Source organism: Aulonocara stuartgranti (genome assembly GCF_965226115.1).
Source record: "Aulonocara stuartgranti genome assembly, chromosome: 19".
NCBI classification, from domain to species: Eukaryota; Metazoa; Chordata; class Actinopteri; order Cichliformes; family Cichlidae; genus Aulonocara; species Aulonocara stuartgranti.
The window spans coordinates 14,464,385-14,481,749 of record NC_138955.1 but is presented as its reverse complement, the minus strand read 5'-3'; the positions used below and the strand labels follow the sequence as shown (position 1 = coordinate 14,481,749).

Here is a 17,365-nt window from a genome sequence, read left to right as displayed (position 1 = left end):
GATAGTGTGATTTGGCCATCTGAACATGCTACCCAAATAAAACTATGCAGGAAGCATGTTTTGATAGTGTGATTTGGCCATCTGAACATGCTACCCAAATAAAACCATGCAGGAAGCATGTTTTGATAGTGTGATTTGGCCATCTGAACATGCTACCCAAATAAAACCATGCAGGAAGCATGTTTTAATAGTGTGATTTGGCCATCTGAACATGCTACCCAAATAAAACTATGCAGGAAGCATGTTTTAATAGTGTGATTTGGCCATCTGAACATGCTACCCAAATAAAACCATGCAGGAAGCATGTTTTAATAGTGTGATTTGGCCATCTGAACATGCTACCTAAATAAAACTATGCAGGAAGCACGTTTTGATAGTGTGATTTGGCCATCTGAACATGCTACCCAAATAAAACCATGCAGGAAGCATGTTTTAATAGTGTGATTTGGCCATCTGAACATGCTACCCAAATAAAACTATGCAGGAAGCATGTTTTAATAGTGTGATTTGGCCATCTGAACATGCTACACAAATAAAACTATGCAGGAAGCATGTTTTAATAGTGTGATTTGGCCATCTGAACATGCTACCTAAATAAAACTATGCAGGAAGCATGTTTTAATAGTGTGATTTGGCCATCTGAACATGCTACCCAAATAAAACCATGCAGGAAGCATGTTTTAATAGTGTGATTTGGCTATAAGAGAATTCCTCACCACTAATCAAAACTTGGCAATCACGTTGCACTCACTAAAGCATTTTTCTGTTCTGAAATCTTGTCTGTGCAGTTCGTAATTCTAGGAAGACAATTAAAATATTTGTATGTTTTTTCTATGAACACATTCGTTTAATGCTGGGAAAATGTTTGTGTTTCTCAGAAGATGTTCTTACTATAAAATACGCAATAAGATACCATTACGAGAACTCCGTCAACATTAAACCTTAATGATCAAAAGGATTAATTTGATTGGAGGTTTACACTGATAGATTGTCAGTGTCAAAATGTAGGTGGGTCTCTCACTGTTATGTCAGCAATCTTAAACATTCAGGTTGTTCTCGCTTAGCTCATTCTTATTAAGCTGTCATTATAGACATAAAAAATGATGAATGGTTTCAGGTTGGTTTCCTCTTAAGTTGGCAACAGCTGATATCAAATAAACTTGGCTCCAATGACTCTTTCAAATAAAACCAACCTGTGAACAGATGTATAATAGTAGAATTTTGCCTGATCCCTTATAAGTATATCAATATAGACCATTAAAAATATACATACTTATTATTATGCATGTAAACAGCATAAAACATTCTCATTTACATAAAGTCAGACTGATTAGGAAAATCTGAGTTAAAGGAAAACTGTAGGTTAAGTGACAGAACCCAAAACGCAAACAGGGTTTTTGTGATTTAAACTTATACTTCTCATTTTTATATTTAGTGAATCCGAGGTCAGCAGCTCATTAATGTAGCCCAACAACGTTTTTCACAATATGTTGGGCTACATTTCGGTTCTCTAATTCAAATAAGGTGACTTCAGATTACAAACAAAACCAAACTAAATTGGTGGCTATAATGACTTAGTGCTAAACTTGAACCTTTAAAACAGGACTCCACAAAGTAATGGAGAACATCCCAATGGCTGTGTCAATCATTAATAGATTGGCTGTTTCAATTTCACACTGTGAACCCTGTACTTGTGTTAAGTTAACCAGTTGCTATCTGCTAATTTTTACAAGACTATGTTTTAAGCGTACAGTTTCTCTCCTAACACTAAATAAAAGTACTTTTCCTGTTTCTCATTTTCTTTTGTATATGTCGCATTTAAATGTTTCAGATCATCAAATAAATTTTTATATCAGACAATGCTAATGCGAGTAAATACAAAATGATTTAAATGTTGACTTCACTGATGGGGAGAAAAAAGGCTGTCCAAACCTACCAGGCACTGTGTGAAAAAGTAAATGACCAGCTAGTTAATGTCATGTTTTAGTTAACGGACTCAGGCGCAGACCGGGAATCTTTACAGAGTTAACAATCAGTTTATTTACACAACGACACCAGGTGATGCTATTTACAACGTGCTGGAGGGAGGGGAGGGGGGTCCAGGGTTCCGGGGTATGTGAGGGGAAAGACGCGAATCAGACGCCTTCCAAAGGCTCTCTCTCTTCACTCCCCACACTGGGGAAACAGAAATCCACTCACTCATCCACGGGATGACAGGCAGGCAGGGAAAGGTCCGGGAAAGATCTGTACACAGAAACTTTAGTTAGAGGCGAACAGACGGAAAGAACTCACAGATTCTGATTCTCAAACTACTGAGCGACTGACGCTGATAGCTCAACGATCCAGCGACGAGTGACACAGTGCTGCTGTCTTAAATCGGCCTAGTGATCATCCCGATAGGCAGCAGGTGCGTGGGCCAGGGGCGGGAGCCCATAATGAGCACCGCCCCGGCAGGTGAGAGAGAGAGAGAGAAAAAACATGTTGCCTAATACAGGATCAGCTGGTGAGGCACAGGGACCATGACAGTTAAATCACGAATCAACTGTGATTAACAATGTTTTTTTATAAAGCTGCATTAAGTTTCACTTGCCACACCTACACCTGACAACTGCCAGACCTGGTAAACCAAGAAATCTTTTAAATAGAACAAAATGCAATACATCATTCCATGATTTGAAGAAACTTAAAAACAGGTGAGAAATAAAACCACTGACATCTATCAGTCTGGAATGGTAAATGGTAAATGGCCTGTATTTATATAGCGCTTTACTAGTCCCTAAGGACCCCAAAGCGCTTTACATATCCAGTCATCCACCCATTCACACACACATTCACACACTGGTGATGGCAAGCTACATTGTAGCCACAGCCGCCCTGGGGCGCACTGACAGAGGCGAGGCTGCTGGACACTGGCGCCACCGGGCCCTCTGACCACCACCAGTAGGCAACGGGTGAAGTGTCTTGCCCAAGGACACAACGACCGAGACTGTCCGAGCCGGGGCTCGAACCGGCAACCTTCCGATTACAAGGCGAACTCCCAACTCTTGAGCCACGATCGCCCCCTGGGTGTTACAAGACTTATTACTCCAAGAGTGCATTGATAACTTATCCATAAGGTCCCAAAAGAACCCAGAAAAACATCTAAAGAACTGCAGGCTCACTTATCTTAGTTAATTTCAGTGTTCCTGATACAACAAAATAAAAAAGAGACTTGTCAAAAATGGCATCCATGAGCAGAACCAGGTAATAAGTTTAGGGGGCAATTACTTTTTCACATATGACCAGGTACATTTGGAAACATTTTTCACTTAATAAATTACATCTTCATTTAAAAGCTGCATTTTATTTTTATTTGAGTTACTTTTATCTAATATTAAAAACTTCCAAACAAATATAAAGTAAGAAATCAGTACAGAAGGATACTTTGTCACTGCGCTGTATTGCCTTTCATGTTAAACAAATGCTTTAACTAAAGTGGTTACGGGTGGGCTTAGGTCAAGTACAATAAACATCATCTCAATTTAATCTTAAGCTAGCTTTACTCTAATCAAGGCAATGTGAATTTGATTTGATATGATTAAATTGATTAACATGACGAGATTTAAAACACAAGATGCAAAATAATAAAGTACAGAACTTCTCCAAAGCAGTAATAGTGAGCGTCTTAATGCACAAGTTCCTGGACAAAATTTCATATTGTGTTTGTCGGTACTTGAGAGTCTGTCGATCTACTGAAAGAAAGATTGCCTGTCACATTTTTCATAACTGTCAAGAGTTTCAGTTTACTCTGGTAAGTTGGGTGTGCACAGTAAAACAACACTTGTCTGTCTTAAAGTTATGCTAGCAGGGGTGTGTGCGTTTTGATTGACTTTGGATGGAGCAGCTCTCATTTCTAGAAATATGGACAAATTTATTAAACCCCCCAAAATATGACTATCCAGAGTTGGGACTAGGAAGCAAAGTTGCAGTCTTACATGCCTCTCTGCAGCTTCTCTCCTCCTGCTACCCCCCCCCCCCCAAAAAAACCATCTCCATAGAGACTGTGTCAGCTCCCAAAAAGACAAAGAACAAACTAAAAACCAGCAACAAACAACTTAAACATAACCAATTACAAAGAAAGAACAATACAGTATCCACATCTGAACCAAAGAGTAAAACAGTGAAATGTGGATTATTAAATATTAGGTCTCTCTCCTCCAAGTCTCTGTTAGTACATGACTTAATAATTGATCAACAAATTGATTTACTCTGCCTTACAGAAACCTGGTTGCAGCAGGATGATTATGTTAGTTTAAATGAATCAACACCTCCGAGTCATTCTAACTACCAGAAATCTTGAAGCACAGGCCGAGGGGGCGGTGTGGCAGCAATTTTTCACACCAGCCTATTAATTAATGAAAGACCAAGACAGACTTTTAATTCATTTGAAAGCCTGATGCTTAGCCTTGTTCACCTCAGCTTTCAAACTCAGAAACCAGTCTTGCTTGTTATCATCTATCGTCCACCTGGGCCTTACACAGAGTTTCTGTCTGATTTCTCAGACTTTATATCTAATTTAGTTCTGAGCTCAGATAAAATAATTATTGTGGGTGATTTTAACATCCATGTAGATGCTAAAAATGACAGCCTCAACATGGCATTTAATCTGTTATTAGACTCAATTGGCTTCTCTCAAAATGTAAAAGAACCCACCCACCACTTTAATCACACTCTAGATCTTGTTTTAACATATGGCATAGAAACTGAACATTTAACAGTGTTTCCTGAAAACCCTCTCCTGTCTGATCATTTCCTGATAACATTTACATTTACAATAATTGATTACACAGCAGTGGAGAGCAGACTTTATCACAGTAGATGTCTTTCTGAAAGTGCTGTAACTAAGTTTAAGAATATAATCCACCCACTGTTATCATCTTCAATGCCCTGTACCAACATAGAGCAGAGCAGCTATCTGAACGCTACTCCAACAGAGGTCGATTATTTTGTTAATAATTTTACCTCCTTACTACGTACGACTCTATATACATTTACTATATATATATACACATTTACTATATATATATACACATTTACTATATATATATATATATATATATATATATATATATATATATATATATATATATATATTTTTTTTTTTTATGTATCAAAAAGCCTGCTGAGGGGAGATTGATAAACATTTAAGAATTTAAGAATTTAGCTTTAGTTTATCCTTCACATGATCAAGAATCATTAACTATGACTTCAGACATGTGTATTTAAGTTACAAGACTTATTACTCCAAGAGTGCATTGATAACTTATCCATAAGGTCCCAAAAGAACCCAGAAAAACATCTAAAGAACTGCAGGCTCACTTATCTTAGTTAATTTCAGTGTTCCTGATACAACAAAATAAAAAAGAGACTTGTCAAAAATGGCATCCATGAGCAGAACCAGGTAATAAGTTTAGGGGGCAATTACTTTTTCACATATGACCAGGTACATTTGGAAACATTTTTCACTTAATAAATTACATCTTCATTTAAAAGCTGCATTTTATTTTTATTTGAGTTACTTTTATCTAATATTAAAAACTTCCAAACAAATATAAAGTAAGAAATCAGTACAGAAGGATACTTTGTCACTGCGCTGTATTGCCTTTCATGTTAAACAAATGCTTTAACTAAAGTGGTTACGGGTGGGCTTAGGTCAAGTACAATAAACATCATCTCAATTTAATCTTAAGCTAGCTTTACTCTAATCAAGGCAATGTGAATTTGATTTGATATGATTAAATTGATTAACATGACGAGATTTAAAACACAAGATGCAAAATAATAAAGTACAGAACTTCTCCAAAGCAGTAATAGTGAGCGTCTTAATGCACAAGTTCCTGGACAAAATTTCATATTGTGTTTGTCGGTACTTGAGAGTCTGTCGATCTACTGAAAGAAATATTGCCTGTCACATTTTTCATAACTGTCAAGAGTTTCAGTTTACTCTGGTAAGTTGGGTGTGCACAGTAAAACAACACTTGTCTGTCTTAAAGTTATGCTAGCAGGGGTGTGTGCGTTTTGATTGACTTTGGATGGAGCAGCTCTCATTTCTAGAAATATGGACAAATTTATTAAACCCCCCAAAATATGACTATCCAGAGTTGGGACTAGGAAGCAGAGTTGCAGTCTTACACGCCTTCATGTTTTCAGGTATTTGTGGGAATACTCACCACTAATCAAAACTTGGCAATCACGTTGCACTCACTAAAGCATTTTTCTGTTCTGAAATCTTGTCTGTGCAGTTCGTAATTCTAGGAAGACAATTAAAATATTTGTATGTTTTTTCTATGAACACATTCGTTTAATGCTGGGAAAATGTTTGTGTTTCTCAGAAGATGTTCTTACTATAAAATACGCAATAAGATACCATTACGAGAACTCCGTCAACATTAAACCTTAATGATCAAAAGGATTAATTTGATTGGAGGTTTACACTGATAGATTGTCAGTGTCAAAATGTAGGTGGGTCTCTCACTGTTATGTCAGCAATCTTAAACATTCAGGTTGTTCTCGCTTAGCTCATTCTTATTAAGCTGTTATTATAGACATAAAAAATGATGAATGGTTTCAGGTTGGTTTCCTCTTAAGTTGGCAACAGCTGATATCAAATAAACTTGGCTCCAATGACTCTTTCAAATAAAACCAACCTGTGAACAGATGTATAATAGTAGAATTTTGCCTGATCCCTTATAAGTATATCAATATAGACCATTAAAAATATACATACTTATTATTATGCATGTAAACAGCATAAAACATTCTCATTTACATAAAGTCAGACTGATTAGGAAAATCTGAGTTAAAGGAAAACTGTAGGATAAGTGACAGAACCCAAAACGCAAACAGGGTTTTTGTGATTTAAACTTATACTTCTCATTTTTATATTTAGTGAATCCGAGGTCAGCAGCTCATTAATGTAGCCCAACAACGTTTTTCACAATATGTTGGGCTACATTTCGGTTCTCTAATTCAAATAAGGTGACTTCAGATTACAAACAAAACCAAACTAAATTGGTGGCTATAATGACTTAGTGCTAAACTTGAACCTTTAAAACAGGACTCCACAAAGTAATGGAGAACATCCCAATGGCTGTGTCAATCATTAATAGATTGGCTGTTTCAATTTCACACTGTGAACCCTGTACTTGTGTTAAGTTAACCAGTTGCTATCTGCTAATTTTTACAAGACTATGTTTTAAGCGTACAGTTTCTCTCCTAACACTAAATAAAAGTACTTTTCCTGTTTCTCATTTATTAGTTTTCTTTTGTATATGTCGCATTTAAATGTTTCAGATCATCAAATAAATTTTTATATCAGACAATGCTAATGCGAGTAAATACAAAATGATTTAAATGATGACTTCACTGATGGGGAGAAAAAAGGCTGTCCAAACCTACCAGGCACTGTGTGAAAAAGTAAATGACCAGCTAGTTAATGTCACGTTTTAGTTAACGGACTCAGGCGCAGACCGGGAATCTTTACAGAGTTAACAATCAGTTTATTTACACAACGACACCAGGTGATGCTATTTACAACGTGCTGGAGGGAGGGGAGGGGGGTCCAGGGTTCCGGGGTATGTGAGGGGAAAGACGCGAATCAAACGCCTTCCAAAGGCTCTCTCTCTTCACTCACCACACTGGGGAAACAGAAATCCACTCACTCATCCACGGGATGACAGGCAGGCAGGGAAAGGTCCGGGAAAGATCTGTACACAGAAACTTTAGTTAGAGGCGAACAGACGGAAAGAACTCACAGATTCTGATTCTCAAACTACTGAGCGACTGACGCTGATAGCTCAACGATCCAGCGACGAGTGACACAGTGCTGCTGTCTTAAATCGGCCTAGTGATCATCCCGATAGGCAGCAGGTGCGTGGGCCAGGGGTGGGAGCCCATAATGAGCACCGCCCCGGCAGGTGAGAGAGAAAATATTCATACTCTTTGGTCCAGTCATGGCAGGCCTCAGTTACACAGGCCTAGAGACCAGTCAGCGACCCTCTATCCTTTATTAGTCTATAGAATATATTTCCTGACTGGTTGGTAAATGGTTGCAGGAGGTTGCTGGCATTCACAGGTGGGAAACTGTTCACAAAGCTGCATGGGCTGTTTCTCTGAAAACCAAAAACTTTAACAGGAAGTTGTTGACTATTCTCTAGAATTGTGTGACTGATATGATGTAAGAGTGGACTAAGCTATCCTGCAACTGTCTATTTGTAGATGGTAGACAGTTGCAGGATAGCTTAGTCCACTCTTGATGAAATTATTCTTGTTGGGTTATATATATAAAGTATTTCAAGTTTTTACTTGTACAAGTATGCTGGGAAAGTCAATGATATCCATTCAATTTATTCATATGACTGTAGCTAGAGTATAACACTGCTCCAGTAGGCAGTATTACAAAAACTCCTTGCAGCCGTCTCACTTTTCTGCATGACACAACTGGTTTTGTCACATTACCCACAATGCATCATTGTTGCTTAACACTGAATACAGAACAGTGTGCAGTGGCCAATGAGATCTCTAGCCTTAATAAAGCTGTAGTTCTGCTTTAATCAGTTCATGACTTTCTTACGTTTTAGCCGCAAACCTCATTCCCTCACCCAGCATTAAAGCCAATGATTAGTTTCATGGAGCTGCTTTGTTTTCCCAAACTAATGAATCAGTGATGAAAAAAATATCTCACATATGTAGCAAATACTCACATCAGTCAGTCATATGAGCATGCACATAATCCCATTTGGAGTTTATATGACATGCTTTCAAGAAAGCAAAAGATGGAAGATGCTTGCACCTTCATGCTGTAAGTATGAATAGGTGTCAGTTATTATCCATCGAGAGTTTACTGACTAAAACAGTCCACTGCAGATTACAACTAACTGGTAAAGACGTACCTTTTTCTAGAACTTATAGAAGTTATTATATGAAATCTGGGTAGAGTTCACGCAGGATATTATTTAGGTATCTATAGTGAAAGGCTTGCTCTTATTTTAAATAGATTGTTTTAAATAGATGTTTTTTAAAATTTTCCTTTCCAGTCACCTTTCTCACTCACTATGTGTTAATAGACCTCTCTGCATTGAATCATATCTGTTATTAATCTCTGGCCGCCCCTCCCTGAGCCTGGTTCTGTCGGAGGTTTCTTCCTGTTAAAAGGGAGTTTTTCCTTCCCACTGTCACCAAAGTGCTTGCGCATAGGGGGTCATTGTTGATTGTTGGGTTTTTCTCTGTATCTACTGTACAATATAAAGCGCCTTGAGGCAACTTTTGTTGTGATTTGGCGCTATATAAATAAAATTGAATTGAATTTAATTGAAAATTCATCTAAATCCTTGACCTACTCTGATGCATGCTCATGTAGTTGAGCACTTGAACACAGTTGAGTGCCACTGCCAGAAAGATGGAAAAATACAGGAAATCTTTAACCTCTCATAGCACCAGCAGTAACTTTCGATTTAAGCTCCTTATTGTATCATATTTTGACTTTGGTTTACTGAGCTCTTCACTTTTTCTTAAGTGTATTTTGTAATGTTCCATACTATATTGTATTTCTTTTACTGAGCAATTTTGTTTTTCATATTTTTCACAACACATAATATATACACAACACACAAAACAGTAATTTCCCAACATTGGCCATAGATATTATCTTATCTTACCTTACCAATGACCGGCTTGTGCTTTGAAGATTGTGATAGCTTCTCCTTAGCTTTGTGCAGTCTTTCAATGTGCATTTCAGTGAGCATTTGAAAAATGTAGTCTTTTGTAACGCTATTCCTGAAGGTTTTGCACAATAGATATAACATAAACATCAAAACCCTCTCAAAATTTTCACAACTCTTTGCATCTCCTGGGCAACAAACGTTATCACTGAACATCTGATAACTATACGATATTAATAAGTGATGGCAATGCACATAAGAAAGTGAAAATTAGTTTTTCTAGAATGTACCAAATTTTCAACGTCTTGATGCATGCTCAATCATCCAGGTGAGGAAATCCCAAAAACATTAATTCTGTTCATCTAGACGTAACGTTTTCAGCAGGAGAAACGGTTTGTCACTCCTCCAAGTGACTTCTTGAGTCTCAGCTGACTGGAGGTTTCCCCAACCTTATAAACAGTACCTTTGCAAAATGACTGAAACTAGCACCACTGAATGAAACATGGGCAGTGAGGTCAGATTCTTGATCATTAATATGCAAATTGTCATGACCATTGATCAACAACAACGTCACAATAAGACGTTTACAATTCTGGGTTCCAAAGATTATACTATCCCTTTTCCCTACTTCTTTTTAGACAATATGTGAAAATGTGTTTGAATGGGAATCCTGCTGCGTGGGTGTCACAGGGGTGAAGAACAGTAACACTGTCAATAATTTAGTAATGACACAACAGTAATTGCACCTGAAAAAACAGGTTTAACTGTTTTGCTTTTTAGGCGTGTCATCTTTTAACACATTAGAGTTACTGGCATCAAAGATTAAGTGCTACATTGGAATTTTTGATTGATTGATTGAATCTTTATTTTGAACATGTTGAAAAAGTATAAAAAAAAATAGAATTAAAAGAGACAAATGAACAAAGCAAACAAAAGGAAAATGTTAATAGGTGAATATGCGATTGTATAGGAATTTCTTTTATTTATGTATTAATCACATTATTTTATTGTATAATGCCTTGGTGCCACTGGATTTTAACATGTCTGACACCCATACTGAAGACAAATGGTGGGGGTGTAGTAGGTAGGGCTGGGTATCGTCACTGATTTCTAGAATCGATTCAATTCCGATTCACAAGGTCCCGAATCGATTCGATCCACAATTCGATTTAATTCGATTCGATTCGATTCGATTTAAATCTGGGAAATTTTGACAGTCAGAAATATTATAATTCAGTATATTTACATATTTTTGTATCAATAAAAAGGAAGCTGACACACGCAAGACTTTATCACAGGTGTGAGCGTCACAGCAGATGCCTTTGTGTCAAAGTAGCTGAGGATAAAACACATAAAAACATGAAGGTGATTTTCCTGGCCTGGGATTTTATAAAAATATTCAGCAGTACATCAAAAACGAAAGAAAACCATTAATTAATGAACATTACCTCTGACGTTACAGCGGTTTTATTAGAGACACGGCTAAGCATTTTGCATTTTGAATAATTTTAAAAAGTTTAAATTTGTTCAGTATTGAACAGCAGAAATGAGGTTTTCTTTTCGGAAGAATGTAAAAAGGGAAAAAAACAGCGGCCGACAGCGCTGTAAGCAACAGTAGACTGTTGTAGTGCGTAACAAGCAAGCGAATAATGAAGAAAGGGAAACTGTTCTTGAAGTACAGAGAGAGAGAGAGAGAGAGGGAGAGAGAGAGAGAGAGAGAGAGAGCTGCGCATCACGATGGAAGCAAAACAGTAAAAGTCAGAGTGAATTCATGACGATGTTTATGTGAAGCGTTTGGATCTTCTTTTGCTGCTGGTTCGGTCAATATTGTTTGGAGAGACATCAAACTAACAGCTTTAGAATCAGCGCATAAAGGGCGTGAACACAAAGCGCGGACCCGGCGACAGATCAGAATCAGCGAGCTGTCGGCTTTCAGCCCCGACCGTGAGAAAGGCGACATCTAACTGATTCTGATCCGCGGGTCGCGCTGTGTGTTTAAGTCTATGTGCAGAATCCGTGTACCTGCTCTCATTTACTGTCTTAACTGTTTGGTGGTTCTTGAAATTTTGTGAGATGTCACCAGAGATCATTTCGGGCAAAATAAATTTATATTAAAAAATCGATTCAGGATTTTAATGAATCGATTTTACGTTATCCAAGCCAGAATCGATTTTAATCGATGAATCGATTATAAAAACCCACCCCTAGTAGTAGGGCTGCACGATTAATCGTTAGAAAATCGCGATCTCGATTCATACTTATGTGGATCTCATTTCCAAATGACAACGATTTAAAGAAAAAAGAAAAAAAAGACGACGATTGTACCACATTTTGATCCGGGACGTAATCTGCATGAAAACAAGCGCTCACTCTTCCTGCTCAACAAATGACAAGGGCGGAGCCTTATACCACGTGATACAGAAGCTGTGCAGTGTGATGCTAAAATTAGCATGAATCCAAAAAATCGTGATTCTCATTTTATGCAAAATCGTGCAGCGCTAGGGTGTAGTAAGGAAGTTGGGGGAAGCAGACCAGAGTCTTTTGTCTCTTTGAGGACTCTGGGAAGTAGCAAGGGAGTGTGAACCTTAAGGTGTGAAACAGCTGTGTACTGCCTTTTGTTCCTGAAGAAGGTATTTAACTGAGAGCCATGCTAGGCTCAGTGAGAACTCTGCTGACCGTCTGTCCCGCGGACATGCAGGGGCTCCATCAAGCTTGGTTGTCTGTTGTCTTTGTGTGTTTGGATTAAAGAATGTTAGCTACCGCTCACTGCTCGTCTGCAGGCTTTATTTAAATGGAAAACTTCCACAACACTATCTGAAATGGTGTCATGTTTTATCACCACATAATACAATGCTGCATTTTCTGTACATGCTCTGGTCACGTGTCAGATTGATTATTACAATTCTATCCTTGCAAACGTCTCTATAGACATCAACTGGTGTAAAATGCAGCTGCTCATCGTATTACCAGACCTTTCTATAGAAAATATTAATACTTTCTTTCAACAGCTTCACGGGCTCCCTGTAAAAATACTGCATAAATGTTAAGATTCTGTTTCTTACTTTCAAATCTCTCCATGATCTCGTACCTCCATTTATCTCTGATCTTCTGCACATGGCCACTCGTTCCTGTACTCTGAGATTTTCCTTTTCGGTTGCTCTTGTTATATTCCCTGCTCGCCTGACTATCTGAACACTATGAGCTTTCAGCCAAGTGGTGCCTCATATTTGGAACTCTTTCACACCACATTTGCATTATTGACCCCCTATCTCCAAAGCCAATGTTAAAACACATCTTATCAAGCGTTCCTATTCTCTTTGATTCTTTATTGCTGACTTTTTAATTATATGATGTTTTCCAACTGTTGGAACCTCTTGCATATTGTGATTTTGGTAGTTATTTCCCCAAAAGTTCATCTGGAAGTAGCGTTTTCAGTGGGATAAACATTTCATTACTCATCACAGTGACTTCTTTAGGTATTTAATTGCTTGTAAGGTGTCTTTGAGTGTCTTGAAAAGCACTTTGGTCTCAGAATCTCATCTCTGCTTTTCTGGTTCTGTTGGCTTCATCGGGTGATGGCCTCCAGCTCGCACTGGAACGGTTTGCAGCCGAGTGTGAAGCAGTGGGAATGAGAATCAGCACCTCCAAATCTGAGGCCATGGTCCTCATACGGAAAAGGGTGGAGTGCCCACTCCAGGTCCGGGACGAGTTCCTGCCCTAAGTGGAGGAGTTTGAGTATCTCGGGGTCTTGTTCGCGAGTGACGGGAGAAGGGAGCAGGAGATCAACAGACGGATTGGTGCTGCAGCCGCAGTGGACGCTGCACCAGTCTGTTGTGGTGAAGAGGGAGCTGAGTGTAAAAGCGAAGCTCTCAATTTACTAGTCGATCTACGACACTACCCTCACCTATGTTCACGAGCTGTGGGTACTAACCGAAAAAACAAGATCGCGGATGCAAGCAGCGGAAATGGACTTTCTCCAAAGGGTGGCCGGCCTCTTCCTCAGAGATAAGGTGAGAAGTTCAGTCATCCAAGAGGGGCTCAGAGTAAAGCTGCTGCTTCCTCCACATCGAAAGGAGTAACAGTTTTAATAATTTAGTAATGACACAACAGTAATTGCACAGCTTCACTTTACTTTCGGTCGTAAAACCAAAACTTGACGATGTTACTGTTTTATTGTAAATTTTGTGAATGGTTTTGTTGGGACGTATCAGTATAACTTTCTGACCAGTTTTATAGTCACTGTTATCATCTTCAATGCCCTGTACCAACATAGAGCAGAGCAGCTATCTGAACGCTACTCCAACAGAGGTCGATTATTTTGTTAATAATTTTACCTCCTTACTACGTACGACTCTGGATACTGTAGCTCCTGTGAAAACTAAGGTCTCTAATCAGAAGTACCTGACTCCGTGGTATAATTCTCAAACACGTAGCCTAAAGCAGATGACTCGTAAGCTGGAGAGGAAATGGCGTGTTACAAATTTAGAGGATCATCATTTAGCCTGGAGAAATAGTTTGTTGTTTTATAAGAAAGCCCTCCGCAAAGCCAGAACATCTTACTATTCGTCACTGATTGAAGAAAATAAGAACAACCCCAGGTTTCTCTTCAGCACTGTAGCCAGGCTGACAAAAAGTCAGAGCTCTTTTGAGCCAACCATCCCTTTAACGTTAACTAGTAATGATTTCATGAACTTCTTCACAAATAAATTTTTTATCATTAGAGAAAAAATTACCAATAATCATCCCACAGATGTAATATTATCTACAGCTACTTTTAGTACCATTGATGTTAAGTTAGACTCTTTTTCTCCAATTGATCTTTCTGAGTTAACTTCAATAATTACTTTCTCCAAACCATCAACGTGTCTTTTAGACCCCATTCCTACAAAACTGCTCAAAGAAGTCCTGCCATTAATTAATTCTTCGATCTTAAATATGATCAACCTATCTCTAATAATCGGCTATGTACCACAGGCCTTCAAGCTGGCTGTAGTTAAACCTTTACTCAAAAAGCCATCTCTAGACCCAGCAGTCTTAGCTAATTATAGGCCAATCTCCAACCTTCCTTTCATATCAAAAATCCTTGAAAGAGTAGTTGTCAAACAGCTAACAGATCATCTGCAGAGGAATGGTTTATTTGAAGAGTTTCAGTCAGGTTTCAGAGCTCATCACAGCACAGAAACAGCTTTAGTGAAGGTTACAAATGATCTTCTTATGGCCTCTGACAGTGGACTCATCTCTGTGCTTGTCCTGCTAGACCTTAGTGCAGCGTTCGATACTGTTGACCATAATATCCTATTAGAGCGATTAGAACACGCTGTAGGTATTACAGGTACTGTGCTGCAGTGGTTTGTATCATATCTGTCTAATAGACTCCAATTTGCACATGTAAATGGAGAGTCCTCTTCACACACTAAGGTCAATTATGGTGTTCCACAGGGTTCAGTTCTAGGACCAATTCTGTTTACATTATACATGCTTCCCTTAGGCAGCATCATTAGAAGACATAGCATAAATTTTCACTGCTATGCAGATGACACCCAGCTCTATCTGTCCATGAAGCCAGATAACACACACCAATTAGTTAAACTGCAGGAATGTCTTAAAGACATAAAGACCTGGATTGCTGCTAACTTTCTGCTTCTTAATTCAGATAAAACTGAGGTTATTGTACTCTGCTCTGAAAATCTTAGAAATATGGTATCTAACCAGATTCTTACTCTGGATGGCATTACCTTGGCCTCCAGTAACACTGTGAGGAACCTTGGAGTCATTTTTGACCAGGACATGTCCTTCAACGCACATATTAAACAAATATGTAAGACTGCGTTCTTCCATTTGCGCAACATCTCTAAAATTAGAAATATCCTGTCTCAGAGTGACGCTGAAAAACTAGTTCATGCATTTATTACTTCCAGGCTGGACTACTGTAATTCATTATTATCAGGATGTCCAAAAAACTCGCTGAAAAGCCTTCAGCTAATCCAAAATGCTGCAGCAAGAGTACTGACAGGGACTAGAAAGAGAGAGCATATTTCTCCTGTTTTGGCTTCCCTTCATTGGCTTCCTGTTAAATCCAGAATTGAATTCAAAATCCTGCTCCTCACATACAAGGTCTTAAATAATCATGCCCCATCTTATCTTAATGACCTTGTAGTACCATATCACCCTATTAGAGCACTTCACTCTCGCTCTGCAGGCCTACTTGTTGTTCCTAGAGTATTTAAAAGTAGAATGGGAGGCAGAGCCTTCAGTTTTCAGGCCCCTCTTCTGTGGAACCAGCTTCCAGTTTGGATTCGGGAGACAGACACTATCTCTACTTTTAAGATTAGGCTTAAAACTTTCCTTTTTGCTAAAGCATATAGTTAGGGCTGGACCAGGTGACCCTGAATCCTCCCTTAGTTATGCTGCAATAGTCGTAGGCTGCCGGGGGATTCCCATGATGCATTGAGTTTTTCCTTTCCAGTCACCTTTCTCACTCACTATGTATTAACAGACCTCTCTGCATTGAATCATATCTGTTATTAACCTCTGTCTCTCTTCCACAGCATGTCTTTCATCCTGTCTTCCTTCTCTCACCCCAACCGGTCGCAGCAGATGGCCCTGCCCCTCCCTGAGCCTGGTTCTGCCGGAGGTTTCTTCCTGTTAAAAGGGAGTTTTTCCTTCCCACTGTCGCCAAAGTGCTTGCTCATAGGGGGTCATATGATTGTTGGGTTTTTCTCTGTATCTATGAAGCGCCTTGAGGAGACTTTTGTTTTGATTTGGCGCTATATAAATAAAATTGAATTGAATTGAATTCAGATGATGGCGGTCAGGTGTGTGAGTCAGCCTCCCTTTCCTGACACCACACCCTGAACACACTCTCCCAAGCACCTTTCAAGAAACATTACAAAGTGCTTCAAAACAAACTGCTAGAATGTAAAAACTAAAGCAAGTTCATAAAGATGAGTTTTTCGCTCAGAGGGAGAGAGTGCCAGTGTTGCAAGAGGTTTGTCTCCTTCAGTGTGATGCATAGCCAGTAGGGCCCTGATGACCATGCAGCACTCTAAAGGCCAAAATCCAATTCCAAAAGTGGAGTCTGAATTTAAAGGAGAGCCAGTGCAGCTGGAGTGTGACATGTGCGTATTTAAAAGAAGCCTCACAGCAGAATTCTGAGCAACACTGCTAATACAGTGGATGCAAAACAGCCTTTTCCAGTAATGGGAATAATATACGATCCTTTTCTGAAATCTGTCCAAATGACTCATACAAGCCACCTGTTTCACGTCCTGAGTGCCAAAAACGTATTGGTTGCACCGGTCTGCCTTGTTGTGTGATGCCACTCAACACAGAAAACACTTTGCATGCTACCTAGAAGTGCAAGAAACAAAGCTGTGAAAAGTTTTATTATTCTTTCTGTAACTCTCTTCATCGTGACCTCATCCAACACGCACAGAAAAGAAATAAAAAAAATCTGTCTTCTACATTTATAGAAAGTAACCAATATTGGAATTTTGACTGATATCTGGTTAAAATGTAGTAAGTTCAACTAAATATGTTGCACCAGAAAAACACCCACAGTCTAAGCAAAAGACAAAGACGTCCTGTATACATACATTTACTATATATATATATATATATATATATATATATATATATATATATATATATATATATATATATATATA

The 17,365-nt window shown here is 38.6% G+C and overlaps 1 long non-coding RNA gene across 1 annotated transcript in view; it reads right to left on the bottom strand.

Annotated features, from left to right (window-relative positions):
• Window positions 1-7,586: 7,586 nt before the first annotated feature.
• LOC309696071 overlaps window positions 7,587-17,365 on the bottom strand; it is an 81,175-nt gene continuing 71,396 nt past the window's right edge. Inside the window, exon 5 of the long non-coding RNA XR_014273315.1 lies at window positions 7,587-7,745. This is a non-coding gene — a long non-coding RNA (uncharacterized lncRNA). The remainder of the gene's footprint in view (window positions 7,746-17,365) is intronic.